The sequence below is a fragment of the Pantherophis guttatus genome, chromosome 1 (genome assembly GCF_059756535.1).
Source record: "Pantherophis guttatus breed Tessera chromosome 1, ASM5975653v1, whole genome shotgun sequence".
Lineage (NCBI taxonomy): Eukaryota > Metazoa > Chordata > Lepidosauria > Squamata > Colubridae > Pantherophis > Pantherophis guttatus.
This window is the reverse complement of record NC_142063.1, coordinates 289,900,886-289,922,199: the sequence shown is the minus strand read 5'-3', so window position 1 is coordinate 289,922,199 and position 21,314 is coordinate 289,900,886. Positions and strand designations below refer to the sequence as shown.

The 21,314-nt window shown below is 37.1% G+C and overlaps 1 long non-coding RNA gene across 1 annotated transcript in view; it reads left to right on the top strand.

Moving 5' to 3' along the window:
• The window catches only part of LOC117671434 (uncharacterized), a 54,580-nt gene extending 35,147 nt beyond the window's left edge, over window positions 1-19,433 (top strand). Inside the window, exons 2-3 of the long non-coding RNA XR_004592863.2 lie at window positions 12,775-12,841; window positions 17,434-19,433. This is a non-coding gene — a long non-coding RNA (uncharacterized LOC117671434). The remainder of the gene's footprint in view (window positions 1-12,774; window positions 12,842-17,433) is intronic.
• Window positions 19,434-21,314: the final 1,881 nt, after the last annotated feature.

The window sequence follows — 21,314 nt, the reverse complement described above, 5'->3', positions numbered from 1 at the left end:
AGCACTTAGACTTATATACCACTTCATAGTGTTTTTACAGCCCTCTCTAAGCGGTTTACAGAGTCAGCATATTGCCCCCAACAATCTGGCTCTTGTAAATACTTGTAAATCTCTTTTTGTTATTTGTCTTACCCTCCTATTTCTCTTCCTGATGATGTTTTAAAGTATCCGCAAAAAACAGTTTTAAATGCTAGTTTTTGTCATCTTCTGAATGTGGCAATATAGGGATGCACTATATCCTGAGGGATACACTCCTGAGGGTATCTGGAAAAGGTGGGGGTCACACATGGAAGGCTGGCCTCATTTCCACATAGTTCTTGTTTCTCATTGGATGGGATCATCAAAAGGTCCACCCTTGATGCCTGTACAGAAAAGATCAGAATCATGCTAAATAATGCAGACATTGATATAATCCAGAATTGAACCATGTAAGACTTTAGAGGTGATAACCAGAGCTATAAATTGGGCCCAAAAGCCTAATGGGAAGCAATGCTGTGACTGCAGTCCAGAAAAATGGAGTAAGTTATTGCTGCCAAATCTTGGTCACTTAGAGCAGGGGCAGGTTTCAAAACCCGTCGCTACCAGTTTGCTCATGGGCGCTCGTGTGTTCGTGCACTCACACGCAATGCTTCTGCGCATGCTCAGAAGCATCCAGGTGGGTGGGCGGAGCTTTCCACCGCTGCTACTGGTTCACCCAAGCCAGTGCGAACCGGTGGCAACCCACCACTGACTTAGAGCTATAACTGGACTCTCAGGAAAAGTTGGGGAAAGGCCCTCCTGGTGATAGCCTCCACCTAGCAGGAGATATGAGTCTCAGGGCACCCTCAAATCCCAGACCAGATTCTTCAGGGAGAGCAAGAAATGTGACAGCAAGCTACATCTACCTGTTGTGACCCAGGCCCACATTGATATTAAATGCAAAATAGTTCCAAAAAACAAACAGATTTTATTAAAACAGCTGAGAATTAACTCATTCTCAGTGTATTCTAAATGAAATGAAAACAAAGCCCTTAAAACACCAGTCTTTATTTATTTATTTTTATTATTTATTTTATTAAATTTATATACTGCCCTACTCCTGAAGGACTCAGAGCGGTGAACAGCCAAAAAGTAAAACACATAAATTACAAAATTGTTCAATTTAAAAATTGTTTGTGTCACTTTAATGCTTTTGGAATGTCTGGTCCATATGTGATGCATCAACTTCCTGTCTTTGTTCTGTAGGAAGTTAGCACCCACCCCTTTCCTGGAAGAGTGAAATAGGAAATATGAAAAAGGCAGAATATTATATTTCCCTGGGAGAAGCATGTTCCCTGGGAGAAGCAGCTCCCACCTTCCTGCCCCCCACCCTTTGTTAATGGGACAGAGGCAGAAACCCAATCCTTTGTCAAAGGACATTTGCAACACAATAGCAACAGAAACTAACACAATGGGACCCATCTAGACAGAGGCTCACCACATGGCACCTGGGAAGATTGCATCAGCCGGCAAGGCTAGCTAAAACCTCCACCCCCTGGGAGTCTGACAACCAATCAGGATACTCTTTTGGGGCCCCAAGAAATGCAGAGCCAGAGAGAGCATAAAAACCCGAGGATTTTCTGTATCTGCCCCTTTTCTGTTCAGGAACTCAAGCCATGTGATCCTGTCCACCATTAAACCATCTTTCCAAGCAGTCTCCATGTTTCCAGTGTCTGTTTCCCCACTTGGAGCAGAACTTAGAAGGATATTTCTTCCAACAGTTCCTATGCCGCACCTAGTTTTTTGCTAGGCTTATTAAATTCCATTGTGAAAAATCCAAAATATTTTTTCTTTCTTCATAGAATCACCCAGGGACAGAGTAGGAATCTCCAAAATCCATAAATTTAATGTTAATTTCAGAATAGTCCAAGGTATAAAGCCATTTACAATGTTTCTTTTCCAAATGAAAGGAAAATCTCTTTAATCCACTCTCCTGCTTAGTCACCGCAGACTCCATGGCAATTATATAGCCACCCATCTGTCACTCTTCATTAGCCTTGTTAACTTTCTAAAGGTGTAAATTCCCAGAAAAACATTTCTCCAATCAACTCCAAATAAGTAAAAAAAGAAAAAGAAAAAGAAAAGAAAAGAATGGTTGTTTTCCAGCAAAGAGACCAAGAGCCATTGCTGGTCTTTTAAGCCTTATGGGAGGGGCCAATCGTCTCTTGACCCTACTCCCAAGTTGTCCTCTCTGCTTTAGCTGCTCCTGCCTTCTGGCAGCTCTTCTCATATGTGCACTAGGAACAGGCTCCTCCTGTTCCTCTGCCTCTCTACTGTCAGCCTCTGGAGGCTCCGAAGTCCGCACATCGGTCCCCGATGGCCCTGGCCCCATCTCTGCCTCCAACGCAGAGCCCTTATCCGGGCCTTCCCCAGCCTCCTGGCCCATATTCTTACTCAGCCTCATCGCTGTCCAACTCTGCTGCCAGCTCCGCAGGCTGCTGGCGGACCACAACACTACTTCACTATCAGCATCTATTGTTCAATTGCAAAATTTGCCAATAGTGATCCATCTTTTGTGTGCATCATGCAATATGTGCTAGGTAGAGATATTCATGAAAATGTCCAAATTTTCAATTGGGATAAAAACAACGTGCTGATACAGTATAGGGCACATGAGTACAGTCATATTATACCAATGTGGAAAGATGTTCATTGCTTATCGGTTGTTTTCAGAGCAAAATTCAAGGTGTTGATTTTAAGAATCTTTACAGACTACCTTTTCAATGAATTACTACTTATCTTGATGTAAACCTGTAAGAAACTTAAAATCAGCACGAGAAGCTCTGCTATGGAAATTCACTCTTTTAGAGACCTGGTTATCTGCAAATATCACTGGAACTGATTCTGATTTGTTGCATTTGCTTTCCTGCTTTCAGCCTTTTCATTTTCTTCAACCAGGACTTTAATGTTACCAAACTCTTTAATTTGTTTTAATTTAAACTGTGTCATTTTCAATATTTTAAATACCAAATGGATGAAAATCCAGAGTATCAGCTGAGATACTGAATTCTTGGTATTTATTCTGTAATTTAGGATGTGCAAAATAGGACACCACATTTCATCTTCTTTCTCATTTTCTATTTTCGAATTTCAAAATTGCTAAATTTGTTCATTTGTTTCTTCTTTTATTAACAAATACAACACACACACACACACACACACATTATATACATATGTACCATGTAACAATAACAACAGCACCCAAGTAGGTGGAGCCGCATCACATATGGTTGGGAAGGATAACTTTGTGATGTTTTATTATTGCTGCTTGTTGCTATTAAGCAGTAGCCTATCACAGGGCTAACTGTACAGTTTCTGTCTATCTACTAGTGAGGCATGGTGGGAAATGATGGTGTAGATTTTCAGAAGTCTTGTCCAAAAGGAGATTCTGAGGGCCACAACAAGGAAACTGTGCCACACATGGTCCATTACTGCTATTTGCCCACTTGATCAGCATGAATGTGACAAATAATTAAATAAAGAAATGACCTAGTCAACTATGGCTTCCGAACTGAACATAATTAAGCAAATCTTCATTCTCTGCAGTGTGTGAAGCAGGCCACCCATGGCTGTATCAAATCTCTAGTGGTTCTGCTGCTGCTTTATTTTGAAGTTTAAGCATGCAAGTTAAAAGAGAGGAGAGTTACTAACTGCTAACATCTGAAACCACCCTGGCATATCTTCAACAAAATAAGACTACATTACTTTTAAAAACCTGGAAACTAAATTAGTATCATAGTTTTGACAATAAAGGAGGGGGAACAGAAAACAAATATTGTGTTGGCTCATTACCCATAGTTTTGAAATGTTAACAATCAACAAACAGCTTTAGTTCTAAAGTGAATAGGGAGACTTTGCAGTTCATTAGTTCCATATAATTTAGGCTTGCCTGCTGTGACAAATTGTTATATTAGGATTCTATTTTGCTGTGTTTGTACAGTGCACTGTCTGTCATCTGGGAACAAGTCAACACTTAAAGCTTTTCTCATAAAACAACTGGGCCCAAGGCTTGGCTTGCAACTTCCACACAGGCTGTATGCTGGCCCATCACTCTCACCACTTCCCCTGCATCTCATGATGGTTCCTCTGGGCACTCCTGACATTGATCCAGGCTCAGTTTGAAGTAAAACAGACTTTGGCCCAGATGTTCAATGTCATGGCTTCACATGGATATCTAGGGCTTCATTATTTATTAGTTCATTTATTTTGTCTGCACCTTGCTTTTCTTCTGCAGAACACCAGGTAATATATGGTGGTAAATATTGCAAGTTAGCAGATACGTAAAAAGAGGGATGTCAGAAATGCAATACTTTTCCATATTTTAATCTTATTTTTATAGTAATCTGTTATGGCTTTCTGTTCATAGGGACTGCATGGAGTCAACTTTCATTTTATCTTAACAACAACAGCTCTTGGCTGAGCAGTGGTGGCAGAGTGGTTAGAATGTAGTGCTACAGGCTAACTCACTGCTCACTCCAGGAGTTCAATTCTGAACGGCTCGAGGTTGATTCAGTCTTCCATCCTTCCGAGGTCAGTAAAATGAGGCCCCAGATTTTTGTGGGCAATATGCTGACTCTGTAAACTGCTTAGAGAGGGCCATAAAACACTAAGTGCTATTGCTATTGGCAGTTGGTTGGGCTACAAAAAAGTAAAAGGTTCAAACCTACAGTGACTTCCCAGCTTTAATTGGATTTGAATCGTTGTCCCTGAGCAATACTGGTTCTCAGTTCCTATGAAAATGAAAAAGGGAACATCCAAATCTACAGTAATTGGTGCAACTTACTAACAGCCAGCAGAAATAGCAGGTACAGCTTTCTTCTCTTCAGGAGTTCTCAACATTGTGAGGTTGCCATACCTCTAGCCATGGGACATTTATCATCTATGATAGATACTTTGGTCCATGGGAATTATGGTTTCTACTGTTCATATTGCTGTGTAGGGCCTGGAGCATTCATGGTACTGCTCAAATATTCTATTTTTACTGCTGTGTTCCTACAGAGAGAAAGACATTTTCAGTTTCTGTTCACTGTACTTAGAAAGACAAAGGAGGATTCTAGGCATTGGGAAAACATAAAGATTGTGAGTATCCAATATATAAGCCATTTAGGATCTGATTAAAAAAGAGATTCAGAAAAAGGGTTATCCAGGTTCCTTATAACAGAGAATGAAGCTGCAAGAATGAAGAAAGAAGGAATATGATGTATTTGTCTGCTTCATTGTTCAATCAGCACTAATATGAGTCACCAGTGTCTATGCAGATTCTCAATCATCCGGATCATGGTTGTACCAAAGGTGCCTTTTCAAAAGGCATCTAGACTTTGTTTTTCCTTGAAGATGTTTTACTTCTTATTCAAGAAGCTTCTTCAGCAGTCAGAACTGAAGAAGCTTCTTGGATAAGAAGCGAAACAAGGAAAAACAAAGTCCAATTGCTTTTTGGGAGTCCCAGACTCCTTTGGGACTATGAATCACCAGATTAACACTAGTGTTAAGATTAACAATGTGCTTTGGATACAAAGAATTACATATCACTTTATCATAATCTTTTCCCCTCCGTGTTACAAGTGATGAAAGAAGGTTGCAAAACTGCCTTAATTGTCCAGAAAGTTGAAAATAGCTAAGTGACTCTTCCTCTGGTCCTTCTGATGTTACTAATTTACAAAATTCCTCGAGGTTCTGTAGAGTTTGATACAGTATGGACACTCCCCCATCACTAGACTACAATATTAAAATTAAACCCATTGTTCTGTCCCCAAGATCAGTTATCAGTCCTATGCCTTTCAGTTCAGAAATAAAGTTAATAGAATTCAGTGGTATTTATTCCAAGTTCAGTGTGCATAAGATTGCAACTTTAATAAACAGTCTAATTATGCAAACTTCTTTAGTGTCTCTTCTAGTTTCAGCACAAGGCTGTAAAAATTGATTTAAGAACACTCTTATGAAAATAAATTTAGATTTCAGCCCAGGGGTGAAATCTAAAACTTTTCGCTAATGGTTCTGTGGGCGTGGCTTAATTAGTGGATGTGGCTTGTTGGTCAGGTGGGCATGGCCAAGTCGACGTCACTTCTTTGCCCTTTTTTAACCTACAAAACACAACACAACACAACTGGCTCACTTACAATGTAAAAGCAGCTGTGCTAGACCCAAAATGGCCCCTGCAACGAGCAGGAACCTCACACAGCCCCAAAAAGCCCAAAAAACCAACTTTCACACTTTACACACACACAACACAACACAACTGGCTCACCCACAATGTAAAAGCAGCTGTGCTAGACCCAAAATGGCCCCTGCAACAAGCAGGAACCTCATACAGCCACAAAAAGTCCAAAAAAACCAACTTTCACACTTTACACACACAAAATTCCACATACAGCTTTGTGAGATTTTGTGTGCTTGTGTAGTTAGAGTAAAACACTACAGAAACACACAAAATCTCAGAAAGCTGCACAAATATTATATTATTTTATTTTATTTTTATTTTTATATCAAAGCAGCTAAATTTAAAACTACTAAACTTTAAATGACTAGGTCTAAAAAAAGAACAACTAAAAAAAAACCCAATTAACTATTTTTTTTAAAGCTCCCAAAGGGGCAAAAAACTTACAGGCAGGCAGGCAGGCAGATAGAGCTGCTCACCAATGAGCTTGATTGCAGGCAGGGAGATTCAGTTGCTTGCTGATGCAATGGATTGCAGGGATTACAGCAAGCGAAGCAAGGCAGGCGTTGTAACTAGCGGCTCAGGATTCAGTCCAAAGTGCGATGGTAAGCAAGGTGGAGGCTGGGGGGGAAGGGATTTTTGCTACCGGTTCTCTGAACTGTCCGCCGCCATCGCTACCTACTCGCCCCAGCCGGTCCGAACCGGGAGCATTTCACCCCTGCTTCAGCCTGCCATGGGATTCTGCTTTTGCTTCTCCAGTATAACATGTTAGCCTCTAAAACCAGTACCCCAATTTTAGAGATGAGAAATCAAATATTGAGCCAGGTGAGACCAATGCTGAATTTCAACACTTCAGCTTTCTTCTGCATCCAGTGAAATGCCCAAACAGTCACATTTTATGTATACTTTTTCAGAAGAGATGGCGTGTCAAACAAACTCTGCTTTAGGACTAAAATTCATCATAATAATTGTTCTGGTGTTTCTATTAAACAGCCATGTATATATTTAAAAAGAAATAATGATTATTTAAAGCCTTGGATATTGGCCAACCATAATTTCAATTTGCAGAGCTGATTTCAAGTAGGAGATAACTTACTCGTATTAACTACAAATTGGTGGGTGGGTGAGAATTGAAAATTGCTTGATGTATTGACAATGAAACAGTATAAGAATGCCAATACCAGCTTTGTGGTGGCTGGGATCTCATAAATCCTTCCTAAGAACTTTCAGATTCTAAAATAATATCTGCTGAGTTTGTTCTCAATTCTTTGCCTGAATAGTACTGGTTGTCCTGCCCTTTGATTTTTAGCTGTTGGTGAGGAACTTTGTACACCTCAAACCTTGAATTGGATTTGAGACCAAAGTTTTGTTTACTGATTCTACTGTGAGACATTTTGACCTTGGTCTATTAATGGATTTGCTGCCAGAAGACAGGATGGAGATTAGTGAAGAAGATAGGGGAACTTGACGAGGAAAATCTGAAGGGGAAGTAGGGAGTTGGCAGGATGTCAGGCTCCAAAAACCAAGAAAAGCATGTTGGTATTAAGCAGTTTCCTTTTTTGTTCACCTATAGACAGAAATCTTGCCAAATTAAAGCAGAGTATTTGTATCATTAAACAGAAACTCTAAGAATTGCTAGGGTAGGTCCATCTTCACTGTCTATTGAGATTCTCAGTCATCCAGGTCATAGCTGTGTTTTCCATCTCCGCTCTCTTTCTCCCACACAGATTATCTACACTGTGCAAAAGGTGTTTTTTTTTTCCCCAAAAAAGGCAGCTGGACTTTCTTGGTTTTTTTCTTGAAAACTTTTCTCATCTAAGAAGCTTCTTCATTTCATGAACTGAGGAGCAAAACATCTTCAAAGGAAAAAAAAGAAAGTACAGTTGTCTTTTGGAAAAAAGCACCTTTGGGATGACTATGACCTAGATGATTGCGAACCTCCATAGATATCTTCACTGTGCTCTCACTTGCTTCTCTGAAATGCACTTCCTCCCTCTTGGAAATTTGGACAACATTCCATCACAGGGGAAAATCTGATGGGAGGGACAACAATCCTTTGGGATAGGTAGTTAGTGTATATGGAACTGTGTTGGGAATAGTTCTGAATCAAACAAGAATTGTACTTAGGAAAGAATGAGATTTTATTTGAGGGTAGAGTTATGCTTTTCAATTCTACCTATTAGTCATGGTTGCTTCTGTTTTGGCTTCTCCAGTTTGGAATTTTAAGACTGATTTGCACTGTTGTGCAATTAATATTCCTTCTTTTCCCCCATGGAAGTCAGAATGGTTAAAATATGTCCAGTAATGGGAATGGAAATCTTTTGAACTAGAAGACAGACCATATATTTTAGCTATGTTTCCAAGTCTCCATAACGGCTAAGTAAGTAACAGTTTTCAGTGTCCTCCTTTTCCTAATCTAATCTTTTATTTTTAAAATATAGTTACAAGTTTTTAATTCTTCTTTTTCATTGCGAATCAATCAATTTAATTCTGTGGTCCAATATTTCAATCAATCAACATTTCAGCTTTCAGCGACCAGGTGGCAACCCAATTTTCTGAACTCTTTGACCTTTATATTATCCAGTATGGCGTGTGTGTGTGTGTGTGTGTGTGTTTGTACATATAAAAGATATAAATCCAATTAAAATGATTGCTGTTTTGTCCTCCTTTCAGAACAGCTTTTTTCTGTTCTGTACTATTGTACTTTCACATCTTGTGAAAGATGTAAGTGTAGATAAGCTAATTATTGGTTCTTGTTAAGGAACTATTTTTGTTGAAGTAATTGTTCCTATTTTATAATCTATAAAATCCTATTTTATAATATGAGGAATCATTGCTCATTATGCTTGCCTCTACATAGAAATTATGAAGCCGTATGAATAGATGGTGTCTATATATCATGTATAGATTTCAGATTCAGGTTTAGGTTTGCAATATTAGGGTTACACTTGAGTAAACATCTATATCCAGAAGCCCTTCATAATCCTGTCATGAATCTAAATTGTGCATAGCTATAGGATTAATGCTCATGTTTCAAAGTTGGCAGTACAACTTCACTGCTGCAGGAATTCTTTAGTTTCAGTTCAATTCCACAACATTACAGATGAACCATACTTTTTCAAAAGCAATAAATCAGATAACTTTCATTGCTTTGAGGAGTAGATGGTTCATACTGACAGAGTTTAAAGGCATTAGTTCTGAATCCAGACAGATTTTAGACTACAGAATTTATAACATACTTAATTCAGTAAAATTTGGGCCTGGGTTCCCTCTATACCTTCTCTCTTCTCTTCTGTATACAACAAGACAAGAAACATGAGGGCAACAGACAGGGGATTTTGTAAGTGAAAACTAAGGGATATTGGGGGTAATTAAAAACAGTGAACATATTCAATGACATATAGGCATGTAGACAGATGTTGAATATATAACTATGCATACATATATTCTCTGTTTTATGCTCTTTATTTCCTCTTCTTCATAATATATTCAAATGTTACTTTATGAGCATTTTATTAAATGCTCATAATATACATAGATCTTACCTAAAAGGTGCTTAAGAAAAATTCAGAGATTCCTTCCTTCCTTCCAGAGGTGGTATTCAGTAGGTTCTGACCAGTTCTGGAGAACCGGTAGCAGAAATTTTGAGTAGTTCAGAGAACCGGTAAATACCACCTCTGACTGGCCCCACTCCCATCTATACTCTGCCTCCCGAGTCCCAGCTGATCAGGAGGAAATGGGGATTTTGCAGTAACCTTCCCCTGGAGTGGGGAGGGATGGGGATTTTACAGTATTCTTCCCCTGCCATGCCCACCAAGCCATGCCATGCCATGCCATGCCACACCCACCAAGCCACGCCCACAGAACCGGTAGTAAAATTTTTGAATCCCACCACTCCTTCCTTCCTTCCTTCCTTCCTTCCTTCCTTCCTTCCTTCCTTCCCATTTAAAGTTACATGAAAGAAATCAGGAAGAGACATGGTGGTTAAAAAGTAAAACAGTAAATAAACAAAGAATTTACAGTTCTAAAATTAAAAATGCATTGTTTCATTATTTCATTCATTAAATATATTATCTTAAGAAATTATTTGAAATATCTATAAAACTCTAAATATGATATCAATATTGATATCATTACTGTTTGTCACTGTTCTAAAGATAGGTGCATGCAATCATGTAAAAGGGAAAAACTGAGAGAAAGGGAAAAAAACAGAAAAGGAAAGAAAAGAAAACAGTAAAAACTATATTGGGAAACCAAATTATCTCCCATTATAATCACCCAAACGATGATTATGTTAACATAGTTATAAACATTAGAATTAGGAATTGTTTCCAATAATGTCTTCAAATCAATTATTTATTTCCCCCTTTTTAAAATTCATGTCAATTTGTTTGATTTTTTTTCCCCATGGAGAAGACTGAAGACTTATTCAGCTCTTCTTATTATGAAAAATATTTTTTCCTGGCAACTACTTGGATGAGTTGCTGCAATTTTCTTAGCAACATTTTCAGAAGTGGTTTGCCATTGCCTGCTTCCCAGACCTGAGAGAGTGATCCAGATGCTTTTGTGTCTAAGGCAAAATTAGAACTCAGACACGCTTGATTTCAAGTACACAAAAATGATTCTTCTCTGAAAAATTGTTATGTGTGTTTGTGTGTGTGTAATTATTTGTTATTGGTTGTCTATTCAAAACCTGGGAATGGGAAGGGAGATGAAATTAGTGCTTATGGTAGCATACTGTAAATTGTTTATGATGATGCTCCAGTGCATTTTGTATTTTCCACGCCTCTAGATCTAATAAGAAGTGCACATTTCCTTTTCTATTTTGTTTTAGTTTTTTTAAATTTATTTTTGCCTTTTAATTTAGAAGAATACCCAAGGCAGTATACTTTAAATTAAAACACAGTTAACTACAGTTTAGTGTTGTCTTCCAGACAAAAAAAACTTTCTCAGTCAACTGTAAAAGCACCAGATTTTTAAAATTTCCCAAATCCAAATAAAACTTAATAGCCAAAATATTCCTCTATTGTATAAGTTGAGAGAGGAATTATTCACCCCTAACCCTGCAGTCAATCAAATAAAATTATACTTCTGTGTGCAGGTATATAATATCCTATCTAATTATACAACGTCTGTCTGTCTGCCTGTCTATCCATATATCTATCTATCTATCCATCCATCCATCCAGCACATGTTGTCCTCACAACTCTCCATCTCAAATGTATTTTTCCAAAAAAACCCCATCAATCTCATGAGTCTGCCAGAATATTTTGTAATTTTAATGAGATTATGTGATATTATTGCTGAGGTTCTGAATTTTTTGTATAAGGTATTGCAAAATTGCATATACATTTTTTGGGATTTTGTGAGATTTGAGCCATATTTTTAACATTCAGTGGAGGGAATACCTTAGTCTTCACACTAGATTATACCGATTCATTCAAAGCTGAGTTTAAGATGTAGTTTCCCACAGAGTATAAATGATGCATACAAAATGCTATTTTTTTTTAAAAAAAATAATGGGTAGAATCTGGAGTATTTTTGGAAAATGTAGCTCTAAAATGTATCAGACAAATTGCTCACCCAAAATGCACAGAATACATAGAACACTTATTCTCTCCCCTGGCTCAAGCTGATGAAGGGAGGAGAACTTGTGGCTCAGAGGTTAATACAACTGTCTAACATGCAGGTAGTCCAAGTTCAAATCCAAGTAAGGTTATGGCTAGCTGATGAGAGCTAAATAGCTTGAAATAGATCTATACTAGTCTCCTTTTATTTCTTTATCAGCGAAATATAAATTTGGTATAAAATGGTTTGTCGTGAATGCGACTGCTTGAGGGCTCCTGGATTGGAGCTGAAAGGCAAAAGGGATGCAGTATGCTCCCTCCCACATGCTGGGGTAGACCAGATGTCTTAATAGAAAACACACACACACACACACAATTTGGATATATAGTCTGAGAGAAAACATATCCTACTTAATTATACTATGATCTCTCTATCTATCATCTATTTGTCATCTATCTATCATTTCCAAATATTTAAAACCACCTTATAAGAGAGTGGGCTTTGATGGGGAGGGAGATATTAGTGAATTTTTAAAAATGTAATGGACAGTTTTCCCTCCCTGTGTTAAAATGCATTACAGTAGGCCCAAAAGACAGGTTTCTCTGGCATCTAAACTCTTCTTCCTTCCATGCTCTCTGCAGTACAGAATGAAAAATGCTTTGGGTAGCTAGGCAGATATTGAATCTACTCCTTCCAGTGCTCCCCATCCCTGTCGAGGGAGCTGCTTCTATCTTTTGCTTTGACAGCAGATATAATGCAGCAGACTCATTTTCAAATCTGATTCAGAGTGAAGATGAGATGTGACTGAACTCACTTGACAGTTGAATGCCCTAAAAAGTATTCCACTTTATCACAACTGATATTTCTCTATAATTAGAGACTCACTGCATGAGATGGGTGTGTTAATTTTGGAGGATCTAGCCCAATAACTCTCAATACAAAGTAGTAGTTGTTGCAGTTTATTTATTTGTATGCATAAATATATCATAAGCCTAAGTATACACTTGTAACTGACCTATGTCCTTTCTTTTCAGGTATGTGGCTGGAACTGGCCTGGTACCCATGTGGACGGTCCTTTTGTACCCAGGGGGAGGAGTCAAGGTAAGGTGGGATTGTGGGAGTGATGGGTTGTGTAGTAGTGTTAACCCTTGCTAGACCATAGAGCAATAGGAGCATATGTAAGTTAGACATTTTACGTGACAGGGTGACTATATAAATGTGATAAATAATATAAAAATAAATAAAAATGAACTACACGACACACATATTTGGAAATGGGAGAGGAAAGGGAGAGAGAATAAAAGCTAGCTATAAATTTGTTCAATGCTGTCATCTTTAATTCCAAGTCTGTTTCTTACTTTCTAAAGATAATATGAAAACATATAGTTTAGGGTTAGATTGTATAATGTGCTATTGCTTAGGTGTTGGGTCAATTGAATACAATAATTAGAAAATGAGGGAATTTTTAATTTTCTTTAAAGTAATATTGAATTTAAATATCTATGCCATTTTGAAGACATGCATGAAATCCTTCTGCCATCGCAAATTTCCATGTTGCTATGACTGGAAAAAAATGTTATTATTCAGACAATTATCATCACACACAAAAAACTGCTAAACCCCAAATGGCCCTCAGGAATCTGTTTATGCTGATCACTTACTGCAAATTAACTGATCCTGATTTTTGACAGCCTCAGCATTTGAAAAGATGAAAAGGAGCATAGTAAAAATTGGACACGGAGTTGAGTTATAACAACTATGAATCTGTTGTTCAAGTGACTTCTGATCTTTCCTGACTTTCCTGATATGTTCCTGCTTGCAGTAAGAGTGAAAATAAAATCATCATCATCAATACCACCACAACAGTAAGAAAATACAGCCAGATGGTTGGGTTAAATTATCCAATGTGTAAGTCTAGTCAGAAACAAGGCTGGCAATTCTTGCTGTCTTTATTTTTTTTTTAAAGTTAAGAACATGTTTGGCTGATTCTTCCTATATTCTTTTTCCTCCAAACAAGTATCACCATAAGATGGAGTTAGGAAAGTATAGGAAAATGTTTGGAATGGTGTGTTCAACCAGCCTGAAGACTGTAAGATAGAAAGATAGGTGCAGCATGGATAAGAAGAACAATCAATAAAGGATGAGATCTGTCAAAGATCTTCAGACGATGCCACACCAGAGGTAGGTTTCACCAGGTTCTGACCAGTTCTGGAGAACCGGTAGCAGAAATTTTGAGTAGTTCGGAGAACCGGTAGTAAAAATTCTGACTGGCCCTGCCCCCATCTATTCTCTGCCTCCTGAGTCCCAGCTGATTGGGAGGAAATGGGGATTTTGCAGTATCCTTCCCCTGCCACGCCCACCAAGCCACACCCACCAAGCCACACCCACCAAACCATGCCACACCCACCAAGCCACACCCACAGAACCAGTAGTAAAAAAATTTGAAACCCACCACTGTGCCACACCTAGGATTCAAAACAGCTCTATCACTCTTTCATAAGAGCACTGAATCTGCAATTACAAGGAGTATGGCAAGGCTTCAGAAAGCATCAGTCAGTATTGTATGCACCAGAGCCTTTGTGGCAGCCCAGCTCCAAGCAAAGATGGAAGGAAAGTCACTTGCCTGAAACAGTCCTGAAATCTCTAGGTAGCACTTGGATGGGGAACCTCTTGGCAGTTCCAAAGTTGTCAAGCATCTTGGAAGAAGACAATGGCAATACACTTTTGCATGTTTAATAATCTTCATTTGCTGTCTCCTTTGTCATATATTACATTTCTCCTTGAATCACAAGAAGAGAAGGCTGCATGACACTAAAAGTTTCTACATGTCATAGAAACATGATGGGAAGTTTTCTTTCCAACATAAATATACTGCTCAAAAAAATAAAGGGAACACAAGCAGAAGACATCTGAGATCTGAATGAAATAGCCTTATTAAATACTTTGTTCTTTACATAAGTAGTTTATACACTGCTCAAACAATTAAAGGGAACACAAAACTACTGTATGTAACGAACAAGGTATTTAATAAGGCTATTTCATTCATTCAGATCTTGGATGTCTTCTGCTTGTGTTCCCTTTATTTTTTTGAGCAGTATATATTGTACAATGGAAAGTGGATTTGTTTTGGTTCTTTGTTTTTTTAGTATTTAGCATGCAAATTCTCCTCTGCATGCTGAGCTAGTAGAGTCTGCTAGGGCTGGGTCATATCTCTATTATGAATGTCTGGCTCAACTCCCTGGTTAGAAAAATTTCTATGCTTTGGTATTAATAATTCAATAGTTTGATTTACTTGGGAGAGTATTCGTGTGAAAATTCCTTTCCAGAAGGCTCTATATATCTTGGGAAGGTGATCCTGCATTGTGTGGTTAACATATTCATTGTCAAGATGATAAGCAGTATGTACTGCACATTGAATGTGGCATCTAGTTATTCAACTGTTCTAGTAAAATGGGGCACAGCAGAAGGGGGAGGAATATTGTTATACTTACAAGTATACAACTGTTTTCATCCATTCCAGGAAATTCATTTGGTATATTGGAATTATTTTATGTCTCCATTCAGGTGTTATTATTAGAACCTGAAGAGGATCTGGGTTCATTGTTCCACTGGGGCACAATCATATTTTTTGGCCAACATATTGGTGCTTATGTTATGATAAAATCCAAACGCCAGGCATGCAGTCCAGAATGCACAAAATACAGAAACATGACTCAGTAGAAAGCAAAATCTTTTATATGAAAAGCAGAGGAATGGTGTTTTTATTATTTCTATTGCACACTAGATTAATGTGATTACTGAGTTTCCACTCACCCCCATCTGTTAAAAAAAAGACTTGTGACATAGTGAGATTCAAATGTTCATCAGATTTTGATTAGATGTATACTTAAAATAATTTACTCATAGAACTGGAAGGATCCATTTAGCTTTGTCCCTTCAGTGCAAATGTCACTTTACTGTCCCTGATAGAAAGTTGTTGAACCTATAGTTAAGGGAACCCAGCTCCCCTCTTGGTCAATGAACTACTGTTAATTATTCCTACTGCTAACAAGTTTAGGAATCCTTTTAGAATTTGCTCTAATTATCATGAGCGTCACATCCTGCTGCTGACTATGCAAGTCCCTAGAATTGCTGTTTATGAATCTTCTTGTTTTTCATCATCTGAATCTTTTACAGCCTTTTGATCCACACATTCTGCTGTCTAGCCCATCCCGGCCATTAAAGAATGAAGCTGGTATTATTAGAAAGACAGGGAAACAGTCAATGTATTTTTGAACCGGAAGCCCTTTAAAATCTTTGACTAATGTTCTTTATATGTATTGAATGCAGGGGCTAGCTCATCTAACATTTCTGGCTTTTGACCAATGTTTGATTTACACATTGCCTTTCCCTAACCCAGAAACTATTAATGGCATTTATTATGGATGCTACCTTTGTAATATAATATGATTTATTGAAGCCATGAGTGGTGATGATTACCTTTTAACACATGGGGGTTGTTATGAACCTCTTTTACATTTCCCTGTTCCAGCTTCCAAATGGTATGTCTCAGGAATTTCAAAGGAAATTTGAAATTGTTGGAAAGTTTCCAAGCAGTTTGCATGGGCAACAACTTTTCTGAATTTATTCTTTATTAATTCCTTTGCCAAATCATAGTGTCTAACATATCCATTGGAATTGGTCATTTTTAAAAACCCTCCTTGAATGTTTCCATTTAAAGCAATGTGGTTGTCCTTTTGACCCATAAATTAACCATGGGTTACTTTTCCATATCCTCTGTGCTTTAAGGAAAAGGTTCATTAAAAGACTCCCTCAAGTAGAGCTCAACTCCTGATGACCACTTTAACATATTCGTATGGATTATTTTGCAAAATACAAAGAAGCCATTCATTCTTTCCAGCCTATTCACCTTAGTTTTCCTGGTGTTCTCCTACCCAATCATTAACTAGCTGAGGCCCTGTATAGTCTCAAAACTAGCTAAGATCAACAAGTTAAATATATAGATCTTATTTCCAAATATTTCCCCCCCCCTTATTTTACTCATTCTCATTGCATCCTGAGTATGGTCATAGATCTGTGTATTTCTTCTTTGATAGAGACAAATATAACCTAACCATTGATCACTGGGGTAAATCCAGTTATTTTAAAGCAATGTGTGCTTAATAAAGTTATACAGAAGGAAGCATACGTATTTGTTTTCTGCAATGAATCTGAAAGCTAGTCTTGAGTTTTCATTAGCAGAGGAGACTGAATTGGATATCAATAATGAGGACATGGAAGAGAAAAAAATATAAAAGAAAAATGAAATCTATATTTTCTGAACAAACATGCAAAAAATTAGCAGGGGACTATCCTGGTTTTCATTTCCCCCAGCGTTTTTATATATCACCTTGCCTACCAAAATAGCTAAGTTATGAATGGTAAGTTTTTCACTTGATCTTGAATTATGCCATGGGATGGCAGCCAAAGTTGCCTCACATTACCTTAAAAATTAATATGTAAAAGTTGAAACTGGGAACATTTGAGCTCAGAATGCCAGCTGCATATTTGATGGCTTTTTCCATGTAATTCAAAAGCTTCTTTGCAGTTATAAATCCAGGAGGGTTAAATGTATTCTGAAACTTAAGTGCTATGCCAATTGATTGATTCCTCTCTAGTCTAATCTCTCAACATGTCACTTTCTTTGCATTTAGAGATCTATCTTCCAGCATCCTGGCCAAAACTGAAGAAGCTTCTGGCAGGGAAAACATGGCAAATTGTTGGAAGAAGTCAAAACATATTGTGAAGAATCCTGTTTAAGTTACTTTGGGGAGGCAAAGGAATTTACAATATATGCTTCACCATTTGAAACTCATTTTTACTTGGCATGGTGTGAAGATATTTCGTTACCAACCTAATTTCTACTGAAAGAAGTATCCTAATGTAAGGTACATGTTGGTGAAGACCAAGAAGAAGGACTGTAAGACATAACATACCCATAAACATAATGCAACATTCCAACATTCAAACTCTGATCACATAAAAGGTAGATATTAAAGCTGTTTGGGTAAATTTTGCAAAGGAAAAAACAAAATGGAGTTCTGGTTATTGATATTATGACTAACACCATCAAAATTCCTTCTCCCCCTACTTTTGAGCTAAAATATGACGTGTGTGAGTAATTAGTCACATGTCTTCTTCTTGAGTACCTTCCTCCTTTCTACTTAAATCTGGCTGACTAGTAAAGATTCCAGAATAATAAAGAATATTAACATCATTGTACCACCAAATGTATTGCTCGGTAAGACAATTTCACTTATTGGATTAATATTGGAATTCTCTATGCTGTTAGTATTAGAGGTTTCATCATTCCTGCTGAGATTGTCACAAAGAGAATAAATCAGGGATAGCATGATAAAATATGGAGTTTAATCTTTTTAAGACTAAACCATGGGACTAAAGATCCTTTCTGTAACTAACCTCTGAAGTACCATAGACTGAAATTATTCAGTTAGTTCACTGCAATCTCTATTTAGCAGAACCAATTCATTAAGGATAACTATATTTATATAAGTCCAAACATTAGCTGCAGTGATAAAAATATAACATATCTGAACTTTCTGTTTTCATGATGAGGAAAAGGGAGAGAAGGAAGGAAACAGACCAAATGGAACTGACTGGCTCACCAGTTTCAAGATTAGATAAACAATCTGCCAGTGTACCTGTACCACTGATACATACTCTGCCTCTCTGAATAAAATTATAACAGCTGATAGATTTTGGCTAGCCCAACTGATTGTTCCCACCTTCATAGAAGAATAGATGCCACTAATGCTATGCTCTCTCTTCAGTGCAATTTGCATATATACATATCCTATTAGTGTGACAATAACTGCTTCTTTTTTATATATATATATATAATTTTTTTTATTTGAAAGTACAAACTAAACAAAACAAATCACGACAAAACATACAAAACATGTAAACATATAAACAAAAATTCAGATATATATCAAGTTTATAGTAACTGTACTTTATGTTCATATTTGTGCTTTTGACTCCTTAATATTATTAGTCTATCTCTTATGTCTATTTTGGTGGTTCATTGTTAACCTATATTTGTCTGAATTTTCCTTTCTCTGCCTTCCAACCAGGTGTACCACTTTTCCCATACTAAATAGTAATCGTGTTCTTCTCTATTTTGTAATTCCTTTGTGAGTCTGTCCATTTCTGCACATTCCATGATTTTATTGATTACTTTTCCTTCAATTGGTATGTTGCTGCTTTTCCATTGTTGTGCAAAAACTATTCGCGCTGCTGTCATTATGTGAATAATTAAGTATTTGATTTCCTTTTCATATTATCCATTTATTATACCTAATAGAAAGGTTTCTGGCCTCATCTCTATTCTTTGCTGGGTTATTTCTTCTATTTGTTTTCTGATCATTAGTCAATATTGTTTTGCCATTGGGCAGGTCCACCACATGTGGTAATACGTCCCTTTGTGGAGTTTACATTTTCAGCATGTTGAGGGAGTGTTGGGGAACATTCTTGCCAATCTAGCAGGTGGGAGGTGCCACCTATAAAACATTTTGTATAAATTTTCTATGTAGGGTACAGACATTGTTAATTTATAATTTATTGTCCATAATTTTTCCCAATTGTCTAATTCAATGTTGTAGCCGAAATTCTTTGCCCAAATTATCATATTTTCCTTAACCACTTCTTCTTCTAATTTGTATCCTTGTAAAAATTATAAACTTTTTTAATCAATTTATCTTGTGGTCCTTGTAGAATTTTATCTAATTCATATTGACCTCTTTGGAATCCGAATGGTGTCAAATCTTTTTTGTACCTTGATTTTATTTGCAAGTATGGCCACCAGTCGATGTCTGTACTCATGTCCATCAATTCTTGTCTTGTTCTTAGTTCTCCCAGGTTGTTTAACAAGTCTTTGTATGTTTTCATTTTGGTGTTGTCCATAGCGTTTGGGTAGATCTGAGCTTCCATAGTCGACAACCATTCCGGGATTTTATTGTAGTGTATTTGTTTGATGCCCTGCCAAGTCTGATATAATGCGTGCCAAATCATATGCCTCTGGAAGTATCCATGTCGTCTATCGGTGCCCTCCCATAGAAACGCATGCCATCCTCGTTCAAGGTCAAATCCTTCCAAATTCAATAATCTTTTATTTTTAAGTTCCATCCATTCTTTAATCCAAATTAATGTTGATGCTTTATAATATGATTCCCAGTCCGGTAGAGCCAATCCTCCTCTTTCTCTTGTATCCTGCAAATGTTTTATTTTAATTCTTGCTTTCTTGCCTTGCCAAATGTAATCTGATATTAATTTATTGAAGTCCTTGAAGAAATTCTTCCCTGGTTTTGTTGGGATTACTTGGGATAGATATAGAATTTGTGGTAAAACATTCATTTTAATTGAAGCGATCTTTCCCAAGAATGACAATTGTAGTTTTTTCCAGGTTTCTAAATCTTTTTTAATTTGTCTTGTTAATTTGACATAATTATCTTCTCTAATTGATGAACTTTTATTGGTGAGCCATATTCCTAAATATTTTACTTTCTTTGTCATCTGTATGCCTAATTCATCTTCTAATTCCTTTTCTTGTTGGCTAGTAAGGTTTTTGGTCAATATCTTTGTTTTTTGTTTATTAATTTTGAGTCCGGCTACTCTCCCATATTTTTCTATTTGATCTAATAGTTTGATGCCAGTTGTTATTGGTTGCTCTGTAATAAATATGATATCATCGGCGAAAGCCTGTAATTTGTATTCTTCCTTCTTAATTTTTAGGCCTTTTATTTCGTTGTCTCTTCTAATTTCCTTCAAAAGTATTTCCAGGGCGAATATAAATAACAGGGGGGGACAGAGGGCACCCCTCTCTCACCCCTTTTGATATTGGAAATTGTTCTGTTAAATCACCATTTATTGCTATTTTTGCTGATTGTGAATAGATTTTCTTTATCATATTTGTGAATTTATTGCTGAATTTCATAGTTTCCAGTTGTAGTATGAGAAATTTCCAGTTTAAATTATCGAAGGCCTTCTGCGCATCTAAAAAAATTAAGGCCGATTGTTTATCTATATTCATTTCATAATATTCTAATATGTCAATTATTAGTTCATGTTATTTCTTATCTGTCTCTTTGGGATAAAGCCGTTTTGGTCCGAATGAATGTATTTATTAATTATTTTCACTTCTGAAAACAGCCTATTTTCACTCATTTCCCTCCCCCATGCTCTCCCACCCATTTCTTATGGCAGCCAAAGCAGAAAGTCAGAGGCTGACATACAGCTTTAAAGATACATAAAAATGTATACATAAAGATACAGCTTTATGGAGCAAATATAATATTCATCAACATTTTAAGGAATAAACATGGTGCTGGATGACCCCTTGCTCATCATGCCTGTTTTGCAAAGATATATTTTCATCTTTCAGCTTTATTTGTGAATGCTGTGAGTATGCATATAGAGTTTTTGTTGCTCATTCTGTTTGTGTAGTAGTAGGATAATCTTTTGAGTGGAATTACCTTGCTCAGCCTTGTGAACAATCTTGTTCAACCTCACCACAATT